Below are 25,966 nucleotides of genomic sequence, written 5' to 3'. Positions count from 1 at the left end.
CAACAAGAGTGCCAAATTTTATATTAATAGTGTGAAAGCTTCATCTTCTCCCAGTGCTGTAGAAAATTACACGAGTTATGGAACAGTCTGTATATATATGTATATATATGGTGTTACAACCATATAAGCTATTATTTGAACTCAGTGGTTTGGATTTGTGACGGTAAAATATCGAAATCGACCAATGTAATATGGATTCATAATTTTCTATCATAGTTAAGATAATTGTTATCAGCTGTGATGCCGTTTAAATACAAATTGAACTCCACTGGTAGCAGGACCCCATTAGCCCACAAAAATGGAGAAAACTCCCACACGATAAATTATCACAACCGTCACAAAAATGACTGAAAGTCCCACTCAATGAGACAAACCTCCTACAATTTTAAATGATCCTGGTTGCAAGTTTAGTACGCTGAAAATAATAAAAGCATGTCCAAAGATCGCTTAAGATGTAAAGTCCAAGGGACTGGTCCCCCTATCACCTTGTCCACTTTAGATCATAAGCATTTTCTAGAATTCGTTTTATGATTTTCAGTGTGTGAAACATGAAAGAAAGTGCTACTAGTATCATTTTAAATTGTTGGGGATTTTTCCGATTATGTGGGAGTTTTGTCCATTTTTGTAGGAGTTTTATCCCTTTATGTGATGATTGTGACCTTTATTATGTGTTGGAGTTTTGTCCATTTGTGTGGAAGTTATGACCGTTGAGGGTTATGTCATCTTACCTGTGAGGGAGTTTTGACTGCGGTAGTTATGATCGTTAGTAGATTTCGGAGATTTATCCATTTATGTGCGAATTAGGACCGTTTGTATTTGCGTTTTGACATTTTCTGAGTGGGGGGTTTCGGTTGTAGGAGTCGAGACCTTTTCGCCCACAAGTATCGACCAGGTATGCCTAGTTATGGGCAGCGGGAATATTCTAAAGATTTTGCCCTAGCATATAAATTCCCGGGAAGGAATTTATTTCGATTTCTTTACTTTATCTCCCAAATTATAAGATCCATGTGACTAATTACTTTATTTTAATTTATTATGATTTACTTGTAGGTTTTAAATAAATAATTTGGAGGTTAAAAAACTAAATTCTTGCCTGTACTTTATATAACTAATAATATGATCTTCAAAGTTGTATTCCCATTTGTACTAAATCGTAGCAAAGTATTAACTTACAAATGTTGAAAAGGAACTACTTTTTAAAATAATGTAGAAATTATGTAGAAATAGAGATGAAATAGGTACTATTAATACACCCGAACCACTGTTTGAAATACACGTTGGTGTGTCTCTTGTTTCTGACTCGAATGTCTGAAAAAAACTCAGATTTCCCTTTCATGTGAATTACACCATAAAATTTTGAGAAATAGGTAGGAATAAAGGTTGTGTGTGCAAAATTATAAAGGTATATCAGTGACTTGGAGATATTGTATATATAAGTATGTATTTGCAAATGTTGATTAATTGTAAGACATGTGTCTTCTGGCAGTTACCCAAACTAATTTGTTTATTTTATATAGAAATTTAACAGGTTTATATCAGTAGCAGGGTCAACTTTAGAAAATCCACTTACATATAAATTTATACTGTTTATTTTTTATGTATGTGTGCTAACTATACCATTTTTCACACATATTTACTTCAATAGAACATATTGTAAGTAAATATACACTTATGCATACTCTGTAAATATAATAAAGTATTAATAAAATAACACAATACCGTTCAGAATATACATTTTGAAAACTCCTTTTTGGACAGCACAAATACTGTGATATGAAGACTAATTTAACATTAAAATCATAATATAGTAATACAATGTAATTTCCTTTGTGATTGTACACTCATGTCCAAAATAATTGGCGAATATCTATAACAGTTTTCTTGTAAGAATATAATTCGATATTGATTTTGCAGGGTACTTTTAATAATGATAGTATGTGTATAATCAGAAAATGTATATTTGTGGTAATTTTCATAGGAAAAGAAATATCAATTCGAAAATTAGAATGAGTAAAACAAAATGTTGCTAATGGAGAAGAAAGTTTTATTTTCATTTTATTGTTCTAATTTACTGATCTTTTTACATAAAATTTTTAACGTACATGTTTTCGCCGATTATACACATACTAACATTATAAGAAATACCGGTCGAATTCGTTATCAAACTATATTTCTCTAACAACATATTTATAGACATGCGAAAATAATCTTGGACGTGAGTTTACATAAATTTCCGGAAAATTCCCATTTTGGGGAATCTTCCGGTGAATATTCCCAAAAAATATCTTCCTGGGAATTTACACATCATAACGTATGCTAAAATGGGCCTTTGTACGGCCCCTTTCTGATATGCTGACAAAGGATTAAGGCTCGTTTTTCATCCCCTAAGCACTTTTTCAAACACTTAACACAGCAGAAATGATAGTCAGAGAGTATGAACACATATACCAACCTATTATTTTAGCATAAGAAAAATTATATAAAAATCTAAGAAAATATTATGAGCACCTTTCAACAGTTTGAATATAAAATGAGCATAAGAAAGAAATTTTAAATTTAATGCTTGAACTACTTGCTTCTACATAAATCTTCAAGAACATGGGATAAAAGGAGTCTTGAAAGAGGATGATAAAAGAGGGAAATATAGACTGACATAGAAACTTTTAAGAAGAAATTCCTGGTATGTTAAATAGGGTTTGACAAATTTATCATGCCCATACGAGTTGACTTGAGATCTCGGCTTTTTTCATACCAAAACTTTGCGGTCCTTACAATGAAACAGCAAACACAATTTTAAGATGTAACAAGTAAATATTTAACATTTCACCTCGAGGTTCACAACTTTTGGTGTATATAGTAGTCAATGTAACATTGCTAAGTTGGAAAATATAATTTAATATATCGTAACAATTTCGAGTTATACAAGGTTAGATATTCGATCTTTCACAATTTTTGCCGTATATAATACTCAATGACAAATGTTTTGTTTGGATACAGAATTTTAATATGTTATACTGTTTATGGGCTATACATAATTAAATATTTGACCTTTGACATCTAGGTCACAACTTTTGTGTTATATAGTAGTCGATGATACATTGACAAATGTGAAAAAAGATTTTTAAGTCTTGTGCCGTATAGAAAATTTTCACAGTCAAATACTTCACTTTAGACCTCTACACCAAATATATAAAATGACTTTTAATATGTTTCGTTCTTCACATCTGGCTTAATATTTGATATTTGAGGTCGACGTTCAATTTAGTTCTGAATTTTAATCTGTTGCACAAGTGGTGCACGGTTAAATATTCGTCCTTTGACTTCCGACCTAGATAGTTCATGTCCAAAAGAGGCTCTATACAACGTAATATAGTCTAAGTTAAACAAATATATATTTAACGGGTTTGAGAAAAGAGGCCATAGTCTTTTATAAAGGCTGTATGCTTTTCCTTATGTTAAATAAAGGTTGTAGTACATCATGATAAAACGAACGATATCTATTTATGAATACTATGTTTCTATATAAATTAATCTCAATACAAAAGCTGCGAATCTGGTAAGAATTCCGGTACAATCCTCGGTTAATAGTATAATCCTTTCTATTCAACCTTGTTTCAAGAGGGTCGTTTCCTTATTTTGATGTTAGTATCTATATATTAATAGGCGTATGGTAGTGACTACGTCATACAAACTACGTAATGAAATTATGTAAAAATGTTGAATGAGGTCTTTGAAAATATTTTCTCGTTTTTGACAGAACATTAATTAAAGTTATCACTTTATCGTTATATGAAAGTATCAGTCTTATTCTAAATGGTACAAGAATGTGCGGAATTTTCATTATAGTGTTGATACATATGATTAATATTACTTTGGAATATATTATTTTTGAAAGGAAGCATATTTAATTATTGAATATTATGTCAGGATAAAGAAACTCAATGTTGTCATATAACGTAAACACGTGTGTGTGTTTGTGTGTTTACATCAATGTTTTGTTTATGTGATGAATGTTATGTTTTGCTACGGCTAGACGCTAGGTCGTCAGTTCGTATGCTATTGTAATTTGTAATTTGTAATGTTGTGATTCAGGAATGAGTTGTCATCAAATTGTAATACGATAACATTGACACACTTTGACTGTGGCATAATCGTTACGTTTGCAGAAATTTGTTCGTCTGAGAATTTGATCACGATGTAATTCGGGTGAAACCAATGTTTTACCAATAGCTGAGATATACAGAAAGTCAACAACAATGAATTCCAGGATGTCTGGAAACCTAGTATAAAAACTCAGGGTCCTAAAGGATTGGGATCAGAAGTGGACCGTCATACGTTGAGTATTCACATCGAGAACCACTGATACTCATATCACAGTTGTCATTTAGCTGTGATTAAAGTCTGCGATTAGATCAGGAGATCTACTACTTCTAGTAAACCATTAAAGTGGATTATGGTTTAACAATAGTCAACTACTACAGACTATTGACAGCGAGACATTCATCTTCCAGACCATCAACATCAGTTCCAGGCATCATCATTCGAAGGTATGAGTATCTCAGCTATGTTCGAGTTATTCGTGGTTAACTTCTTAGATGTTTGAGATATGTGATCTTGCGCTTATACACAGTCTACGATCAACAACAGTATTACACGAGATTTATGGAAATACAAAGATTTCATTCAAAGTTAATTTAATGTGGTTTACTTCTGTCATCCTTAACCTACTCATTCTAGATGGTGAGTAGCAGCGATCTTCGACCGTCAATTATCATTTCATCCCCATGCAATCAAGGCACGACGGTGGAAGGTTGATACTAGTTACGAATTTACAAGTATATACTGCCAGTTATTTTTAATGAAAAAGTAAATAGTTAGAATTTGTACTCGAAACAGGAACATTTAATAGAAAAGGTAGTAAATCGTGGTTAGTTACACAGTTTGAATCTCATTTGGTTGATTATTCTGGAGTTCAGCGTCGTTTATAGCCTGTAAGCTACATGAAACGAGTTATATTGCGATTACAAGTTTTGCTTAATTAGTATTTAACATTCATGTATAATATACCGACGTTCAGTCTACACGCCCCATTTGAAAGGTTGTTATTAAAACAAACTTATGTCTTCGATTGATTCCTTTAATATATACACACATACAAGTGATTTCTTGAAATATAATTACTTAAATGAAATATCTATGCACTAAGGATAATATCATTAAAAACTGAAAAGAATAAACGATGTTTTAATAGAACTGACAATATTACGATTAGAAGTCTAGTAGTTAACCTAAAAGCTAATATGAGCACACGTTGATAGTTAAGTCAGTTGAAATAAAACTGACTTTCAAAGACAATGGTATTCAACTCTGTTTTATTTTTATCTTTTCTCATTCCAGCATGGATGGATCATTATATTTTTTCATTGTACCAGCTTCCATTGTTCTTACAGCTACGAAGATGAAATCAACAAGAAAGCACATCCTTACTAGTATAAATACGTTAGTTTCGAATTACTTTATCATTATGTATTTCAATAGGACTCATGACCTGTTTGTAATATGTGTTTATAGAACTCCTCACAGCGAACTGAATATTTTTTAATGAAAACCTTGAATTAACTAGGGACTTTTGTGTTCAGTCTAATAAACATCCTGTTATAGTAGGTGGTCTGAATGTAAATTTCCTTGTAACCGAGATCGATGATCAAACTATTCTTAAATTCGTATAATTTAAAACGAATCGTCAATGTACCTACAAGAATAACTTGTCATAGTCGTAGCGTAATCGATCAATTACTTTATAACAAAAATATATATAAACAGCACAGCTACAGTCATAAAGAGTGGTTTCTCGGATCACGAAGCTCAATTATTTCATTTAAATATTTTCTTTGTACAAAAAGGTAATCAAAACAGACTCGAAAGTCAAATCCGCATACATAAGAATTTTTAATGAAAAGAATATCTCCCATTTCAATTTTATACCTAGTCATGAAAGCTGGGAGGATATATACCCCAAAAAATCTTTAAAAGAAGCTTGTAACATTTTTCATGACGCATACACACGTTACTTGAATGAGGCATTTCCTAGAAAACTTCGCCCAATTCCAATAACAAATAACAAATCTTGGATAGCTACAAAAATAAAAGTTCCTAGTAAGAACTTAAGATCTTCAAATTAATCATATAAGTAACCATACCAAGTAACATGACAGGGTACTATATAAGCTATAAAAAAACACAAAAATAATTTAAAATTGGCAAAATATAATAAAATCTGAAAATAAGACCGCCAAATTACGGAGGATAATTAAACATGAAACATACTAAAGAACGAGTAAATGAAGAAAACATTAAAATTGAATCAAGTGGCAATCTTACCAGGGATCCATTTATTATTGATATTCTTTTGAACAATCACTTAATGAATATTCAGGAAACTATAGGTTCAAATAGTCAGAGCAATTATTGATTAACAAAAAATCAAAGCAATTCCTTCTAACAAGCAAAAAATCAAAACAATCAATAATCAAGACTGACTGCATCTACGGAACATGAGTTTTAAAAAAAATTATCCTTCTTTGCTGAGGGATAAAAGAGAGCGCTTGGCAACCTTCTACCGCTGGAATGGAAGTTATATTTAACCTCAAGTTCTCGCATGAAATGGTGTTTCTTCACTTAGCCCTTCTGACAAAATTATGTGAATTTATCACGTTAGTAAATATCTTTCAATACATCTTAGCACATATTTTACAGTATGGCATACTTACATTTTAGGATTTCCAATCTTTGGTTCTCTAAAGTATATTAGCGTAAAATCCTATGTCCTAAAATATAGTATATCCTAAAATGTAAGTATGTCATACTGTAAAATATGTATGACATACTTACATTTTAGGATTTCCAATCTTTGGTACTCTAAAGAATATTAGCGTTATTTTACTAAATTTTGAGGAAAAAACAATGGTGAGATGACTTCTGCAAAGGATCAAACGTAATGATGTATGGATAAAATCCTAAGAATAAAGTAAACCTAGGCAAAAGTTAAAAGACTAATAGCTAAATTCAGTAAAGCATGTTAATCAATTTTTCCTAATATGGAACAAAGTTTCAGTGGAGAATAATTACAATACATAATTTCAACATAAACTAATTCTAGTGATGACATAATGGAACAAATAATTATTTTTAATAATATTCAAGTTTTCTACTATAAGAAATATAAAAATTGTTTTACCAAAATCACGAAACGCTGACAGTAATAAAAAAAATCCTTCTTAAAATCTATGTGTCAACTAAGCAAGTGATGTGTTTCTGAAAGGCATTCAATGTTGTTACAAAAGAAAATTACAAACAAGCTCAGTTCACACAGAAATATTTTGAAAATACAAAACAAAACTTCAATTCAATTTTATTGTTACATGTATTGTAATTTACATTTCTCTAATGTAAATTATATTTTGTGATTACTTTGCAAATCTTGTTTAATTAGAAAAAAATATTTGATAACTCTTCTGTGTAAACGAGAAATCCATATAACACAAAATGTTATATTCAGTATTAAGAAAACTTAAAAATGCAGATCAAGAATTTGGAAAACCAAAGTAATCCAAATCATGTTTCTTTTCTCCCACGAACAAGGATTTAAAACCAGTAGTCCAGTGGATAATTACGTTTTGGTTTCATTAAATGAGGTAGTTTTAAAAACTTTATAATTCTGTGTATTACGATAATCTAAATAGCATACTAAATTTGCACCCTAGTCGGATTTGCGCTGGTGCCACAATCTTGGTATAATGGTGCCTAAACCAGAATCCTCCTAAACTAGCGTGATAATTTTTTTAAAAAACTCGGATCCCTTACATTCTACCTCAAAATACATTATTATCCAAAAGAAAGAGCATAAAATTTGCTGATAATAAAGTTGTTGCCGGATAAACACACATATATAATTATGTACCACCGGAAATTGTCAGTACTGAATTATTTGGTATTAAAGAGATAAATCCAAAACTATCATACACACACACATACAAAAACAGAAAATTAAAAGAAACTGTGACCTCGTATGATTGTAAGCGGTATAGAAGGTTACCAGTTATAGTGGCAATTACAACAACCTATTTCCCAAAAGAGATAAGAAAGACCGAAAGGAGTATAAAATCCCCAGACCAAAGAACAATAAGGGTTGTTAAACTCATAAAATACTATATTTAAAGCAATGAATTTCTTTATGTGTTTTGTGCTTCTTTTAGTAGTTAAAATTAACTGGTTACGTCTAATAGGTTAGCAAGCAGCAACCCCAGCACTTAAATAGCTGTTTAGTCAAAAGATATGAACTAATTCAAAATTAATTCTCATTACTTTTCTTTTCTTGTCAAGACAATATAATATGAAATAGGAAACATAAGTATAATAGTATTCTAAAGAGACTTAAATCTACCATACAAACCAGCACAAACCACTGATTTTCTTTTCATTCCTTTTTCACTTTTGGTTTCAAAAATTTGATTTAAAAAGAATAGTAATTTAGTGATTAGATTTGGCCACAATCTCCATTAACCCATACTATGGATAAATCTCAGTCCTTCTTACCACTAAGTTAACACAATTTCATTTTACTTCCCCATATTATCAAGTCGCAGCAAATTTAGAACGAACTACACCCAATTCATTTATTTGGAATAATACTCCGCTCGCTACCTGCACACTCCAGAGGAGCATACAGGCACAACCAGCGCCATGCAGCGGAAAGTGTGAGAACTTCCAGGGATAGATAACTCCAGGACAACTAGCAAAACATTTAGACCTATTTATCTTATTGTCATTTAGAATGGAGATTTTATTAACAATATTTTGTAACAAAATATTTATTATTCGACTAAACACAACAAGGTCCTATACATTTTTTGAAGAATCAATAGTTTAGATGAAACACCCCAAGCAACCCGACATTTCTTCTTCCGTAAATACAATAAGGTAATTTTTAGAATGTCTCTCATACATTTTCTCTTCCCATATTTCTTATTATACTAGGTTATTTTCCATTTCCGTATCAAATTTATTTTTCCTTCTATAACCTATTATCCACTCCCAAATTATCTCATGTCCTGTTTCTTTAATATATTGCGTTCTCCACTCTTTGTAGTCTTAACTCAGAGATAGAGCGTGTATCTTTGGTGTTTGGGGTCCCTCGTTTGACCCGAGCTTGCGCATATAGGATTTTCTTGTGGAGAAGAGTCGTGTGAGTTAGTTTTCCCGGAGTTCTCCCGTTTCTTCCAACCATCCATTCCACAACTCGATTCATTTCTCATCATTACCGTCTTCTTTAGCCTATCCTGCGAACTGTGCGACGTAAAATTGAAAAAAAAATAGAAGTAGAGATTTCTTACTTAAAAGTAGAGATTTCGGGGGAATGGGGTTCCGTAGCTTCAAGAGACTCCTCTGCAACTACCAACATTTTAAACTAGAACGTACCATTGAATTTTCATGTAGAAAGTATTCTACTGTATATTTTAAGGAAAATAACTGTAATAAATATAACTGGATATCACGCAACAGTAAAGCATATAATAAACTAATTTTTTAGGATATGCAGAGGTAAATGTAAAAGCTTTGCTACAAAATACGTACACAGAGCATAATTCAATGAGCTCTGAAATATAATGTAACGAAATAGCCTATGAGATTCAGTCTACAGAGCAATTGTTACTTAAAGAATGGACATACACTATTTCGACAATCGAGACAAAACGGGAAATGTTTATGATAGTTTTCGTCTCGTATCGATTCTTATCTCCAAAGAGAGGCGTAAATTTTGAGTTAGCCTTGACCCGTCTCGAATGTAAAATGCTAATTCTTATGTTATTTTGCTTGTTTAGAAACGCGATGAGAAACTCCTCTTCTCGTCAGCAACATTAAATCAAACCAAAATATTCTTTCCAAATGTCACCTTTCTGCTTGTAATGGTATGACCTGAGCAATAATTAGCTCCTAGCTTTTAATCTTCTACGAGATAAAAATAATTATTATTAGTTTATTATTACTATTATTACTCCTGAAGATTTGATAGTTCAAGTATTGAAACATCCGAGTATTCAAATATCTGAATATAATAAAACGTATGTTATCGCCGATCAATCGCCATCAAAAATCCTAAATTTAAAAAACAATTGCAACGTGCATTCACACAAGCACCTTGACCACTGAACCGCGATCGCTACGAGGTAAGCAATTCGTTTTTATTCAGGTTACGTTAGATTTCTTTGTCTCCGCTTGCAAACTTGTATGTTATATTTCTTCGATTCAAAATGTCTTTCGTATTTCTTTTATGAAGTCGGCAAAGATTACATTAATGACTTGAATTGCTCTTAAACCGCTGGTTTACAAGTTTATTTTTTTCTACACGAAACTACAAATATGACAGATTGAATTCTCATACTCCCCATTTCTTTCAAAGCAGTCGCCATTAGTGGTCAAAGACTTATTTCCGCCACGATTAATATTAACCAAAATAAATTCATTTTTCGGAAGCGGAACTTTCACTTTCCGGATTCGGAGAATTATGGAATTCAGTTAAACTCAGAATTTCGGAAGAATTCAGAAGAATTTCGGAACTCGGAAAGAATACGGAATTTTGATAATTCCGGAATTGAGAAAAACAACGCATTTCGAAAATATCCGGATTTTTCCGAATTCCGGAATTTTAACGAAATCAGAAATTTCTAAATTCCGGATTTTTCGGAATTCCGGAATTATTCCAAAATCGGAATTTTCCGAATTCCGCATTTTGTACGGTTTTATTTTTGGAAATCCCGAAAAGTATTAATTCCGGAATTGACTAACCCTAGTTTATACACAACCTTTGAGAACACTAAGCTAGTAGCTGTCTACAAACAAACAAGTAATGCAAAGCATTTTGTATCCTGCAATACGTCATGTATTAAAATCCGACAGCAGTTTCAGTAGCTAACCAGAAATTGCATGTATCTACCTACAGGAAGCTGAGGTATGAAGAATTGTATTATATCTTATCTTTTTGTGTCATATAACCCTGCAAATCACTGAATGTCTAAACGGCTTCCGTTAAATCCAAGTTGTAGTACTCACAGTTACATCCGTTTGTGTCTTTATCATCGTGATACTAAAGCTTACTATATGGTAGCGTTAGTAAGTATTTTTCTGCTCTCCCGTAAAGTTGTGATACGGTCTACTACAAAATAAAAAACAATTATCAATTTAACCAAGTTGTATTACTACACATATGCTTCTGCCTCTGTCAACTCTGGTCGATATCGTTGACGCGACGTATTTGCTTTTTTATACCCATTTTTCGTTTACTGAACTAAACAGTAACTATTCTGAATTATACTACTGTTCATGCCTCGTTGCGCCATTGGTGTATGTTGTCCTGGGTTGATTCCCGGCGGGAGAGCATCTATGATTTTTAACTATTCTCGATGTTTCTGTGTTCGTGTCCCTATCGTTATAAGTTATTAGGAAAAGCAAGTTAAACAAGTAAAAACGAGTGAAACAAGTAAAATTAGCAATAAGTAAGTTAGTGAAACAAGTTCGGTGAGTCAGTTAAAAAAACTTGGAAATGATCTGGCTTTTCGCGCCGTCCATGCGAGTTCCAATCTATCTCGGCTTGATTTGTTATGCATTTGAGAGAAAGTATTGTTTCTTTTGGTACAGGTAGTCACTCTTTTCGTATTTTCTTTTTGCATTGAAATCGCTTATTTTTCTGAGTACTATGGTGCTGAGTACTATGAGTACTTTTTTATATAAATCAACCAATCTAAAGCCGGATCTTTGATCAAAAAGTATTTTCTCCTTTGCATATATTTCAGGGAGAACATTTAACGTTAACTTTTTATAAGCAAATGTAGCAACTGATCAAATTGAATAATGCTAAAAATAGCCTACTTCGCTTGCTATAACTTATGTTTCGTAGAAGTTCATACCCAAATCGTTTTTGTTTGTTTGTTTGTTTCTTGTTTTTTTGTTCTTTGTTTTCTTAGGTTTCTGAATACTTCGGAAGATTGTAATAGAATGCTTGTAATTATACATTTATGGTTGCTCTGTTTGATATGGAAAAAATATTTATTATGAAGAAAATGGTCTGCAGAGCTCTTTGTAGAATGTCTTATTAGTTGTAGTAGTTGTTTTTACTTTAGCGTCCCATTCAGCAGCGAGGCTATATGAGACATGGACTTACAGCTTAACCTGGGATCCGAAACCATAGGCTTCTACTGAGAATCGAGAACCGTTTTTAGGTAAAAAATCTAACCACAGTCAGTTCCTACCCGTTGGGGTTAGAACATACCCTATTATTATACTGGTATTTTGAAGCAGTGATAATTGGTTACGAATTTCGTGACCTGGAAGCAATCACACTCGTGTCCCGGCATGACCGGAAAAGACCTGGTGACGACGACACGTCTTCATACGCACGATAATTGTGTATGATATTGTTAAATATTACAGTTAATACATCATTTTTAAATCAATAAATAACTTAAATAAAAAAGACAGTAAGAATACTATTAACGTATATCTACATAGTATATTAATGCGTTGTCTATCATAACGAAAAATGGATGAACCGTTTGAAATGAATTTTATTGACATAGTTAACCTCTATCTTGGACTAGGTTGTTGAGATCTTGCTCGGGAGAGTACTCCCGGAAGTAGTAACTAAATACACGATTCTGGTTGGCGTTATCCGTATCATGCTACGTAGCCTATACCTATGTATATAACAGAAATCATATACTTGTTGCTATCGGTCCCCGATGTCGTGCGCGCTAGAGTTGTAGGCTGGTAACACGAATTGCTTTTGGCGTGAGTTCAAACCTAGCCGAAGGAAATTTTTCTATTTTCTGAAATCGTTCATAACACTTCTTTTCAATAAAATTTGTCGTGTGGAATGTGTGGGGTGGGGAACGGGGGTAATTGCTACAAGATTCCACAAAATTCCTTCCCCAAGATATGTTAATCGCCCATATGCTTGATTTGTTTATATTCAGGTGAGTGTAAAAAACACTACGGAAAAAAGTGGAGGAGGAGATATATATATAAAGTAAAAGCGATCGATATTAGTGTTGAATCCATAGTTCTCGTTGTTGCAGGTATTAATAATTACAACTCCGAAAGCGTTAAACTCCTAATTTAACTCTCATCGTAAAGCTCCTTTGTGATTAAGCGTATAGCGTACACGCTTTCGGCGTGGGAGACCCAGATTCGGCCCCCAGCCAGAGCTCATGTAGCTCGGATTCTACGTTAATTAGTAGGTCTACGTCTCATATAGTCTCACTGCTGACGGGACGTTAAACTCAAAATAAATTTAATCGATTCAAAAACCATTATTATGGCGGGCGATAAAGGGTGAGAAATAAAATGTCTTAACTGACTGAGATTAGTGTCAAATCCATAATTTGAGTTCGTGACACTATTACAAACACAATGTCATTTAATGCCATGTTTTGGTATGAGCGACTATGCCACCTGGATTTTGAATTTAATGAGCAACATCGAAATCATTTCTCACACAGCTCTAAATGTTTGATGTATGTATACGTGTATATTCCACCGAAACTCCGGAATGTCTGGAGCAACTTTTACCTAATATGGGAGACATATAATTTTCAATCTAAGAAAAAAATATTGTGGAATTAAGATACCTCAAGGGATGGAAGTTGGGGGGAGTGACATGTAAAGGTAGTGTAAAATGACTGATTGTAGAGTGTTATCCATTGTTTTGTGGATCGTTGAGTTGAGTAGTGAGGCACTCTATATCGTTATATCCATATTCCTCAACATCTTCACAGGATGAGGGGCTTGGAGATATGATTAATAAAATGTAAAAACTTACTTAAATATTTGTCGAAGTAATAGTTCTGTGTCCACGTCTATTTGTTTACTTTCAGATAATAGGGTCGTATTTAGGAAAGCTCGATCCCCTCTGCGAAAAAAATAATAGATTTTAAAACTTCAGTCGAAATTTATGTACTAAATACAGAAGTTATTTGGGATCGTGATACGACAAATTTTGGACGCGTTAAAGTATCGAATAAAACTTTTGATAAAGTGAATACTTTCAAATATCTAAGATGAATATTAACAGACGAAAACGATATTCACGAAGAAATAAAATGTCGACTAAAAGCAGGGAAATCGTGTTATTATTTAGTTCAAAATCTCTTGTCGTCGCAAATTCTGTAGAGAAATTTGAAGCTTAAAATATATAAAACGATAATCATGCCTGTTGTTATATATGGTTGCGAAACATGGTCGCTTGCTATGAGGGAAGAGCATAGACTGAAAGTATTTGAGAACAAGATCCTCAGACGAATATTCGGACCCAAATGGAACGGGAATGGGGAAGGCGGAAACTTCATAACGAGGAACTACATAATTTATATGGTTTACCAAACATTGTTAGGGTCATCAAGTCTAGGGGACTCTGGTGGGCAGGTCATGTAGCCAGGATCGAAAAAAAGTAGGATCGCTTTCAAAGTCTTAACTGGAAGACCAATCGGAAAACGACCATTAGGAAGACCTAGGCGCAGATTGGAGGACAATTTTTAGATGGATTTCGCAGATATAAAAATACAAAGTAGAAACTGGATCCAGTTGGCTAAGGATAGAAGTCAGGGAAAGCTTTTGTGAACGTGGAATTGATCCTCCGGGTTCCATACGCCTTAGAGTTAGTTAATTTTAGGCGAAATTTATGGACTTTATATGTATTTCGTGCGGCTAGCTAGTTTCGATTAAAAAAATATGCCCCTGCCAAACATCAGTAAATTTGGCGAAAAGAAAAGTCATATTGATAAAGGTTGCTGTAAGTTTTTTCTTTAATGCTTGAGATACATTGTTTCGGATTGAAATAGGTAAACGACTGGGGATTAATTCAAAACTAAATCCCAATACTTCCACCTAAATGACATAATTAACACTTAATACTAATTCCTAATGTCTTTTTTGCTGTTCGCGACTTGTATCATACGAGAGGAGAGTTTTGATTTAAATAAAAAACCGATTTAAGTGAAAAAACCAACAAAACCAACAAAACTTTAAAAAAAATCATGATTTTTTCACCCTGGTCAACAGTCTCACACCCAAAAACAAATAAAAAGATCCACACTCGTCATATTATTTTGTCAAAAATAGAAAAAGAGTATAGCTAGAATTATATTTATACAGAGAATGGACTGAGTCAAGACCCAGAAGTGGAAGACCGCGGGCAACATCAGAGACCCAAGATAAAGCTCGCTGAGAAGAAGTACGTAACCACCCTTTGCGTCATCATTTCTGTGTTGAGAGACAAAGCTGTTGAACACAGGATGTTTACACAAGACAGTAAGGCAACGGTTTACTGCGGCTGGACTCCATCACGCACAACCAGCTATTAGAACTATTTTGACAGATTACCACAAGTAAAGGCGTTCAAAATGGGCTAAGAAGAACGTGAGTCCTCCACAAGCCTATTGGGATCTCGTCATCTGGTCTGATAAGAAGGTGTTCCTCCCTGATGTGCAAGGGAGAATGATATTATACAGGCCGCGGGGGACACATGTCTTCCACAACATGTTATTCGCACCGAACATTCAAGACGAATTTCAGCTCATTTTTGGGGCTATATAACAGCTGAAGGGGGAAGTTGGAGATATCCAAGTACTGGAGGATGCACTGCTTTCGTCTCTACACGAAAAATTTCCAGAAAAAGAGGAATTCGTGTTTATGCAAAACAACAGTGGTGTTCACACCTCGAGGCAAACTCAAGCATGGTTGGAAGATCATCCAGAGCTAATATGTATAAAATGGCCTCCTCGATCACCAGACCTTAACCCCATAGAACATGGTTGGCGTTAATTCTTCAAGAATGGAAAGACCGTCGACAAGACCGTAACAAAGGAATCCTTGAGGCACATGTAATAGAACTCTGGAATAATTTCCAACAACATTCAACTATATTCTCGAATCTTGTATCTAGTATACCTAATCGTTTGGGTGACGTTATAGAAGCAGAAGGTGACTAGACAAAGTACTAGAATTCTTTCGTTTCCAAATATTAGCCTTTTATTTGCCTTTTCTTCTTTTGTTCAATGGTAAAGAACTTATAAATTTGATTTTTGTTCTCAATTAACCTAAAAGACATTTGAAGCGGGATTAAATGTCTTACGTTTTCTTCATCAAATTCAACTTTGATTTTATTTTCATCCCAAATAATGTCCAAGAGACCTCTGGAGCTAAAGTTAAATATTTTATTTTGTTTTTAGAAAAAATAGATTTAATTTTATTTTTTTCCTAATTTTATTTCAAGTGTAACCTCTTTAGACAATGCAGAGATGGACGTGGATCATGAGTCAGAGTTGATTACGTTGGTGGATCGGAGTTGGTCACAATGGTTCTGAATGGTTCATAGTTGGTGGCGGGTCCATTCTGTATTCTACCATTAATTTCATAAATAGCAATCCACCCTGTCCTTTAGCTTAAAGACACAATCGTGGAACGTAGAATTTAATATTAGTGATGTAATAAACCTATATGGGTCGCTTCTTGTTTTACCTTGGTGCATTATACTTTTGCAATGGTAAGATAAATGTTTACCTCTTCTGGATAGTTTCACAGTTTCACATTTGTAGAGGTGGTCACGGAGTTTTCAATGAAGGATTTATTACCATCTTGAACGCTCGCTATATTGCACTAGTTAGCATAAAGACACGAGTCTCTTACCATTTTTTATAAAGTTAAGTAATACTTTTAAATGACATACTACTTGATTCACCTTGCCATTTTCAAATTTTGAGTTGCACCATTCCTGAGACCCTCCGGGGACCCTTAAGGCAAATCTCGACACAGGGTACCTTTGAAATTATAAAATACATGTTTTCCGGTGTTGACATCTGTTTCATCGCTTCAGACTTTTATTAGTGTCAACGGGCTTCATGGATACCATGCTTCTATATTCTCTTAGTTTTCAGATACAAGCCCCCATGCCGTAAGCGTCAGTGGACCACCGATGCGCAACTGGCGAATTTCGCCAAAAGTTGGTGATCCCGCAGCTACGATCCGTGGTGGCCCCTCTTCGGTTTTGAAAACTATACCACCAGGGGAAGAGACTCGTCGAAACGCCAACGAACCACAAAATTCCTTCCCCAAAATATGTTAATCGCCCATATGCTTGATTTGTTTATATTCAGGTGAGTGTAAAAAACACTACGGAAAAAAGTGGAGGAGGAGATATATATATAAAGTAAAAGCGATCGATATTAGTGTTGAATCCATAGTTCTCGTTGTTGCAGGTATTAATAATTACAACTCCGAAAGCGTTAAACTCCAAATTCAACTCTCATCGTAAAGCTCCTTTGTGATTAAGCGTATAGCGTACACGCTTTCGGCGTGGGAGACCCAGATTCGGCCCCCAGCCAGAGCTCATGTAGTTCAGATTCTACGTTAATTAGTAGGTCTACGTGTCATATAGCCTCAGTGCAGACGGGACGTTAAACTCAAAATAAATTTAATCGATTCAAAACCCATTATTATGGCGGGCGATAAAGGGTGAAAAATAAAATGTCTAAAGTGGCTGAGTTTAGTGTCAAATCCATAGTTTAAGTTCGTGACACTATTACAAACACAATGTCATTTAATGCCATGTTTTGGTATGAGCGACTATGCCACCTGGATTTCGAATTAAAGGAGCAACATCGAAATCATTTCTCACACAGCTCTAAATGTTTGATGTAAGTATACGTGTATATTCCACTGAAACTCCGGAATGTCTGGAGCAGCTTTTACCTAATATGGGAGACATATTATTTCCAATCTAAGAAAAAATATTGTGGAATTAAGATACCTCAAGGGATGGAAGTTGGGGGAGTGACATGTAAAGGTAGTGTAAAATGACTGATTGTAGAGTGTTATCCATTGTTTTCTGGGTCGTTGAGATGAGTAGTGAGGCACTCTATACCGTTATATCCATATTCCTCAACATCTTCACAGGACGAGGGGCTTGGAGATATGATTAACACTAGAAGGACCAAAGGGGTCATTTTGACCCCTGACGGAATTTAAAATATTGTAGTTTTAAGAATAATTATCTGATGGCCAAGATATGCCGTCACTTTTACTCGTCTGTTATAACATGTCCATAGCTGAAATATTTATAGGCAACTATTTTTAATTTTCCCGAAAACTTAAGTTTTACCTAGAAGGACCAAAGGGGTCAATTTGACCCTTAGCGTTTTAAACAAAGTTATATGAATGAATGGTTTAAATATTTTCTGTCGTTGCTATTTACGACTTTTTTCTTGAGTACCGTGTGTTTTGCACGACGATGTTCTTCTCTGAAGTAAGAATTGTGCTATGTTTAGATTATACGTAGGAGTAGAGGGTATTCTGTTTTGAGTGGTATTGCAATATAATATTATGGCGTCATGTGACAGAAAAGGACTCACGAGGTGTAGATTTATACAGTTTATGGGTAACAAACCAGATAAGTATGGTGTGAAATTTTGGGTGTTAGTTGAGGTGAAAAACAAATATATAGTGAACAGTTTTCCTTACTTAGGAAAAGATGAACAGAGACCAGCAAACATTCCACTGGCGGAACACGTAGTTTTGCAGCTTGTAAAAGCTTTGAAAAACTCCGGACTTCATGTGACCTGTGATAATTTCTTTACGTCGTTACACCTTGCAAGAGAATTTCGAAATATGAAAATAAGCATGCTTAGTACTTTACGAAGCAATAGAAGGGAAGTACCGGCATCAGTTCACTCTATTAGGAATGAACTGTATAGCACAAAAGTACTCAAAACAGCTGATGACATCACACTTACATCGTATCAGTGTAAGAAAAACAAAAAATGTCCTTCTGTTGAGAAGTCTTCATTCGGATGTACTGTACGTGTTATGAAAGGTGAGAAAAAAAAGAAACCAGAAACAATATTGTTCTACAACAAACAAAAGGTCGGAGTTGTTGACCTGATGTCACGAAAATACTCTGTGAAGGCAGGAAGCAGGAGATGGCCTGTGCAGCTATTCTACAATGTGCTGGATTTGGCCGCTATCAATGCCTATGTTTTGTACAAATGTGCTACAGGGAGGAAAATCTCTCGACATACATTCATTCTCAAACTAGCGGAAAAAACTTTGTGAAGCGACAAGACAGAAACGAGTGCGGAACGAGCCTAATTCTGAAGAGTTGCCAGGTTCGATCCCAACCAAGAAACGAAAGAAGTGTCAGATAGGAAAATGTAAGGGCAATAAAACACAAGACGTGTGCTTTCGCTGTAAGAATTTGCCTGTGTCAAGAAATATGTTCTCTGCTCCATCTGCCCTGAATAAAGATACGGGATTCGTGATGGCACATATGTTGTTTTCAGGTAGGACACTCAATAACATGACTGTTTCATTGCTCCTGTACGAAAATTACAATTCCAGCTAGATAGTTGTTTCAAGCTGTTTTATTCCAAAAAAACTAACATTGATATTTTCAGAAATAATAAAAATTGTGTGGTTCTATTCAAGAAAAATAGTTTCTTTAGTTATGCATATGATCCAAAATTTCTTTAATTTCAATAAACATTCATTTAAGCAAGTTGCATTAATATTTATTTATTAAAACTTAGTAGGGGTCAAAATGACCCCTTTGGTCCTTCTAGTATAAGAAAAATCTTGGTCCTTCTAGTGTTAATAAAATGTAGAAACTTACTTAAATATTTGTCGAAGTAATAGTTTTCTGGGGTCGCGAAAGCATTTCTAATAACTTTGGAATGTAGTTTGTAACCACTTCAAGATGGGCTCTTTAATCGTATCAATTTCTCACATTAAGGAGAAATTACCAACTCAACTATTATATGTATCAGGCTAGCCTTCGCAATCGAGAAAAAATGTGTAGATGTATGTTTCGTCTTTTAGATGATATAGTAAATGTAAAATCAGAGATTGAGTTGATCGGTGGGTCAAATGGGTCAAGGTTTTTGAGTGGATCAGTGGATCGTAGGTAAACAAGGCGTGACCCACTGCGAAACACCATCAATGTGACTCACACTGACCCATTGACCCACGAAAACATTCTGCTGAGTGCCTTCTAGATAGCATTTTCTGAACACTGGCAAGTTTGTCTACATTTTACTTTCAAGTCCTCCATTTTTCTTTTTTGTTCGTTTGGTTGTTATGACAAAAGAAGTTCAGGATCTTTTGGATTTTGATATTTCCAGTTGTAACAATGGCAACAGGACTAACTACTTAGCTTTTGAGATACAGGCTGTGAGTTTTTAGAGGAGCTAACTATTGGTCGGAGTCGGAGTTGGTCACAATGGTTCAGAGTTTTTTATAGTTGGTGGTGGGTCAGAGTGAGTCACGTTAGGTGTTGAGACATTGTGGGTCGTGGTGGGTCGTGGGTCACGATGTGTGGTGGGTCAGTATGTTGTGGGTCAAGGTTTCATTGACCCACACCATCTCTGGTCAACATTGCACTAAAGAGGAGAGGCTCCGAAGGTGCGCGGTGGCGATTTTCTCCAATTTTGCACATAGATAGTACCCCTCTACAAAACAATAAATCTCGAAAAGGTTCACAGTACCATCTCACAACTCGAGGTAGAAGGGTTTGTTTGATTGGCTAAATTAGACCTCAATAATTTATCCTTCTACGACCGAGATTTTCTTCATCGTTTCCGTGGCGGAGTCAGAAGAATATGCGGCAAGTAAACTTAAGGTTGAAGGTTCGCGCCGACCTTGGGATACTTCCACTTTTTTTCCGTAGTGTTTTTTACACTCACCTGAATATAAACTAATCAAGCATATGGGCGATTAACATATTTTGGGGAAGGAATTTTGTGGTTCGTTGTCGTTTCGTCGAGTCTCTTCCCCTGGTGGTATAATTTTCAAAGCCGAAGTGGGGCCACCACGGATCGTAGCTGCGGGATCACCAACTTTTGGCGAAATTCGCCAGTTCCGCATCGGTGGTCCACTGACGCTTACGGCATGTAGGTTTGTATCTGGAAACTAACAGAATAAAGAAGCATGGTATCCATGAAGCCCGTTGACACTAATAAAAGTCTGAAGCGATGAAACAGATGTCAACACCGGAAAACATGTATTTTATAATTTCAAAGGTACCCTGTGTCGAGGAAAGAGATTTGCCTCAAGGTTCCCCGGAGGGTCTCAGGAATGGTGCAACTCAAAATTTGAAAATGACAAGAGGAATCAAGTAGTATGTCATTTAAAAGTATTACTAAACTTTATAAAAAATGGTAAAGGACTCGAGTCTTTATGCTGAATTGTGCAAAATAGCGAGCGTTCAAGATGGTAATAAATCCTTCATTGAAAACTCCGTGACCACCTCTACAAATGTGAAACTGTGAAACTATGCAGAAGAGGTAAACATTTGTCTTACCATTGCAAAAGTATAAAACGAGAAGCGACCCATTATAGGTTTATTACATCACTAATATTAAATTCTACGTTCCACGATTGTGCCTTTAAGCTAAAGGACAGGGTGATTGCTATTTATGAAATCAATTGTAGAATACAGAATGGACCCACCACCAACTATGAACCACTCAGAACCATTGTGACCAACTCCGACCCACCAATGTAATCAACTCTGACCCTTGATCCACGTAGATCTCTCCATTGTCTAGAGAGGTTACACTTGAAATAAAACAAGACTGTGAAATTTTCACTTATCAGAGTTTGAATTCCTACCGTCAATCGCTGAAGCACCGCTCTGTTACAATACCGGTGGATCTGACCTTTACGATATATAATGGTAAGATGTTTCTCATCTTCCAAATTAAGATAAATTTAAATTTATCATATATAATTATTTCTTTCTTGGCTTACATATACATTTCAGTAGAAAACAGGATGAAATTTTAAAGTATCAAATTAAGATAAAGTAAACCAACGTAAGAAAAAAGAAAGTAAACCTAGTTTTCCATATAATTAAGCATGCCGTACTAATTTAAAATGCTCATGAAATTAAGCTTGGAATACAAATGTTATGTCCATGTTTCTCACAACTTTATGGTTTGATTGCCTTATGTTCTAAACGATTCATATATTAAACACCAGCTTCAGGAATTATTATAGTAGAAAGCAGTGGGTATAAAATGCAAATGACTGTAATTTTCATTCCTCAATTAGTTTCTCAACTAATATCAATCGTTTTCGACAATTTTTACAAATCAACCCACTACCAATTTCCAATCTATGGAAAATCCCTATCCGCTCATAAAACACATTTTTAAAAATGCCAGGACACGTTTATTTTTAATAAGGAGTTATGTACTGTATTTCAGCTCTCTAAGTTGAACGGCTTGTAAGATACTCAGTTTTTCGCAAAAATTCGGACACCCACTCCCCACTAAGGATATATGTTATAGTGAAAGTGATACGCGTATGATAACTTTCCAGTTGGTATTGGGAACTGATTATATAACAAATGTCATTTCATTTGACTTTGCAATTTGACCGTGATAATCACACAGACATAGTTATTTTCAGTTTTTTATACTAGGTATAATAATTCATATATTACAGGTGATTCAATTTTTTCCAGCAGTTAGCTCCTCTAAAAGCTCACAAGCTGTATCTCAAAATTGAACTCCTCTTGCTATTGCCACTCTTACAATTGCAAATATCAAAATCCAAAAATGCCTGAACTTTTTTCATTAGAAACAAATGAAAAAAGAAGAAAAATGGAGATCTTGAAAGTAAAACGTAGACAAGCTCACCAGTATTCAGTAGATGCTGTCTACAATGCGTTGAACAGAATGGGATGGTGGGTGGTTGGGGGATGTTTCGTCCAAAGATATTTCGACCTAAGAATTTTCGTCCAGAGACATTTAGTGCAAACACATTTGGTCCAGGGACATTTGGTCCAAAGTGCAATTTATCCAAAGAACATTTTGTCCAGAAGAAAATTGGTCCAAAGGACATTTCGTCCAAAAGACATTTGGTCCAAAGGACATTTCGTTCAAAAGACAATTGGTCCATAGGACATTTCGTCCAAAACACAATTGGTCCAAAGGACAATTGGTCCAAAGGACATTTCATCCAAAACACAATTGGTCTTAAAGATATTAGGTCCAAAGAACATTTCATCCAAAAGAAAATTGGTCCAAGGGACATTTCGTCCAGGGATGTTTAGTGCAAAGCACATTTCGTCCAAACATTTGGTCCGGTAACGCTTGAGGGTCAAGGGTTTGCTTCTATTAGAAGATTAAAAGTGATGCATATAACATTATGACTCACAAGTAATACCTCCCAAGTGTAACACGCCAATTTTGAAAAAAAAATAGGCAGGTAGATACTACACATAAAATAAACGAATACGTGTTTTTCTGCGGAAAAGTGGTTTTTGGGGGGGCAAAAGCCCCTACTCAAAATTTTGAAAGTTGACGCCCGAAAGGCAAGAAAAAGTGGACCGAAGTGAACGAAATTGTGCACAGATATTGCAGACGTAAAATGAGGGAATACGTGTTTCGTATTTTCCTGGAAAAATGGTTACGTGGGGCACAAACCCCCTCCAAACCTTTGATCACGAAATATCAAAAGTACTTTTAACTGTATGTCAGATGTGTGTAAAGAACATGAAGAATTGCAACGAAACTTTGAGTAGGGACAATACGCAAAAAATAATGAACACGTTTTTTTTATTTTCTGCAGAAGAACGGTTTTAGGGGCAAAAGCCCCCATCCAAAAGTTTGAAACTTGAGGCCCGAAAGGTCACAAGAAATGAACCAAAGTGAATGAAATTGTGCACAGATATTGTAGACGTAAATTGATGTAATTGGGTTTCGTATTTTCTTGAAAAAAAAAAAGCGGTTTCGTATATCACGGACCTTTTAAACTGTTGATTACGAAATGTCAAAAGTGCAAATAATTATACGTCAGAGGTTCTTAAAGAGTATGGAGAATTGCAACGAAACCTCTTATAGGGATAATTCACAAAACAATAAACGAAACGTTTTTCAATTTGTGCGAAAAAACAGTGTTGGGGCCTAGGCCTCCTCCGAAAAAAAGTAAATATTACCGTAATAGCGCAGGAAGTAGTGGACCAAAGCAAATGAAATTCTTGGTAGACATTTTAGAGACCCTATGTAAAATAAGGTCTTTCGTGTTTCTGAAGTGTCCCTATCCGCTTTGCTTCAAATTTGGCACATCAACAGCAAACAGGAAATTAATCGACACGTGTTTTTGTTTATGCGGAAAATCATTGTAAGGGTTAAACGTGCCTCTTGAAATGCTATAAAATACACTATACTGTTTGTGCTTGTTGTTGATCTGTCAAATTTGAAGAAATCAGACGCAGACACTTGTGAAACACGAAAGACCTTATTTTACGTATCCAATATCTATATACAATTTCATTCGCTTCGGTCCACACCTTCCGCTTCTCAACGCCTCGGTCCGCTCAACATTTTTTTCTTTTCAGGAAAATACAATATCTGTGTACAATTTCATTCATTTCGGTTTACTTCTTCTTGGCTTTCGGGCGTCAACTTTCAAAAGTTCGGGTGGGAGTTTTTGCACCCTATAACCCTTTTTTCGCAGAAAATGAAAAACCCGTGTTCATTTATTTTTGTGTATTCTCCATACACAAAACTTCGTTGCAATTCCCCATGTAAATTTAGGCACATCTGACATACTGTTGCTAGCACTTTTCATATTTCATGAGCATAGGTTTGGAGGGGCCCGCGCCCCACCCAACCATTCTTTCTAGAAAAACACGAAACCCGTATTCCCTCATTTTTCGTCTACAATATTTGTGCACGATTTCATACATTTCGGTCCACTTCTTCTTGCCTTTCGGGCGACAACTTTCAAAATTTTGGGTGGGGGATTTTGCCCCCTAAAACCGTTTTTCCGCAGAACATAAAAAACATGTATTTATTTATTTTATGTGTAGTATCTGTCTGCCAAATATTTATCAAAATTGGAGTGTTACACTTGGGAAGTGTTACTTGTGTAGCTTCTTATTCTAAAGGAAATTCTGAAATAGACATTTATTCCTCAATTTTCTTTCCGATAAAACAAATATATGCTGAGATATCCAGAAAAAACGTAAACGCCTGAAAACTAAATGACCACCTTTCTTTGCTTTCATCAATTATTTTAGAAAAATACAGTTTTAGCTTCGCAGAAATACAGTTGTAGCTTCGTTGGTTAAGGAATTCACCTCCTAAAATGATAAACAACCATTTGAAGAGCATACTCCCTCTTCATTTTGCGGACAACTTTGCCTCCGCATGGTCATGTGAATCTTGTATTTGGTTTGAGACTTTGCAATGGATATCTTTAATGTACTGTGCTGTACCGAGAAAATTAATATGAAAGCAAAACTATATACTATATTTGCATAAGGAGTAACACTGAAATAAAAATACTAGACAAGTTAACAATTCTTGTTTGCATACAACTCACTAATTATGTACAAAACGTCTGCCGAAGTTACACACTATCATTAGTCTACGAATAGAAACCAGACTTGTGGTTAACCTGAAAAGATACGTATATTCTAAACCAAATGTTCTAACTTTCATCTTATATTTGTCAATCACTTTTCACAATGTTGCAGCCAAGAATGTGACTGTTTAAGAGTATTATCTTTGGACTAAGAATATATTTCACACATGTGTATTTTTCTATTCTCAGTATTTCTTCAAATATACTTCACACATAATTTTTCACTTTTCTAACACAAGGGTTTCAATACCTAATATTTAACTTACTCAAATTTAAACTCCATTAATTTTAGTTACCGGTACTTAGTTTAGAACTATTTCATTCAAAACATGAAAATTTTAGATGCCATGTTAGTAGTTATTACAGCAACATACTTCTTACTACAACCTTTCCCTCACTCCTGTTGTTCGGCCATCTTGTTTTCAGGCGTTTACGTTTTTCTGAATATCTCAGCATTATCTGTTCTGTCGAAATGAAAATTGAGGAATAA

This window comes from Thermobia domestica, chromosome 4 (assembly GCF_964235325.1).
Source record: "Thermobia domestica chromosome 4, izTheDome1.hap1.1, whole genome shotgun sequence".
Lineage (NCBI taxonomy): Eukaryota > Metazoa > Arthropoda > Insecta > Zygentoma > Lepismatidae > Thermobia > Thermobia domestica.
The sequence above is the reverse complement of the archived record's forward strand: the minus strand, read 5'-3'. Positions refer to the sequence as shown.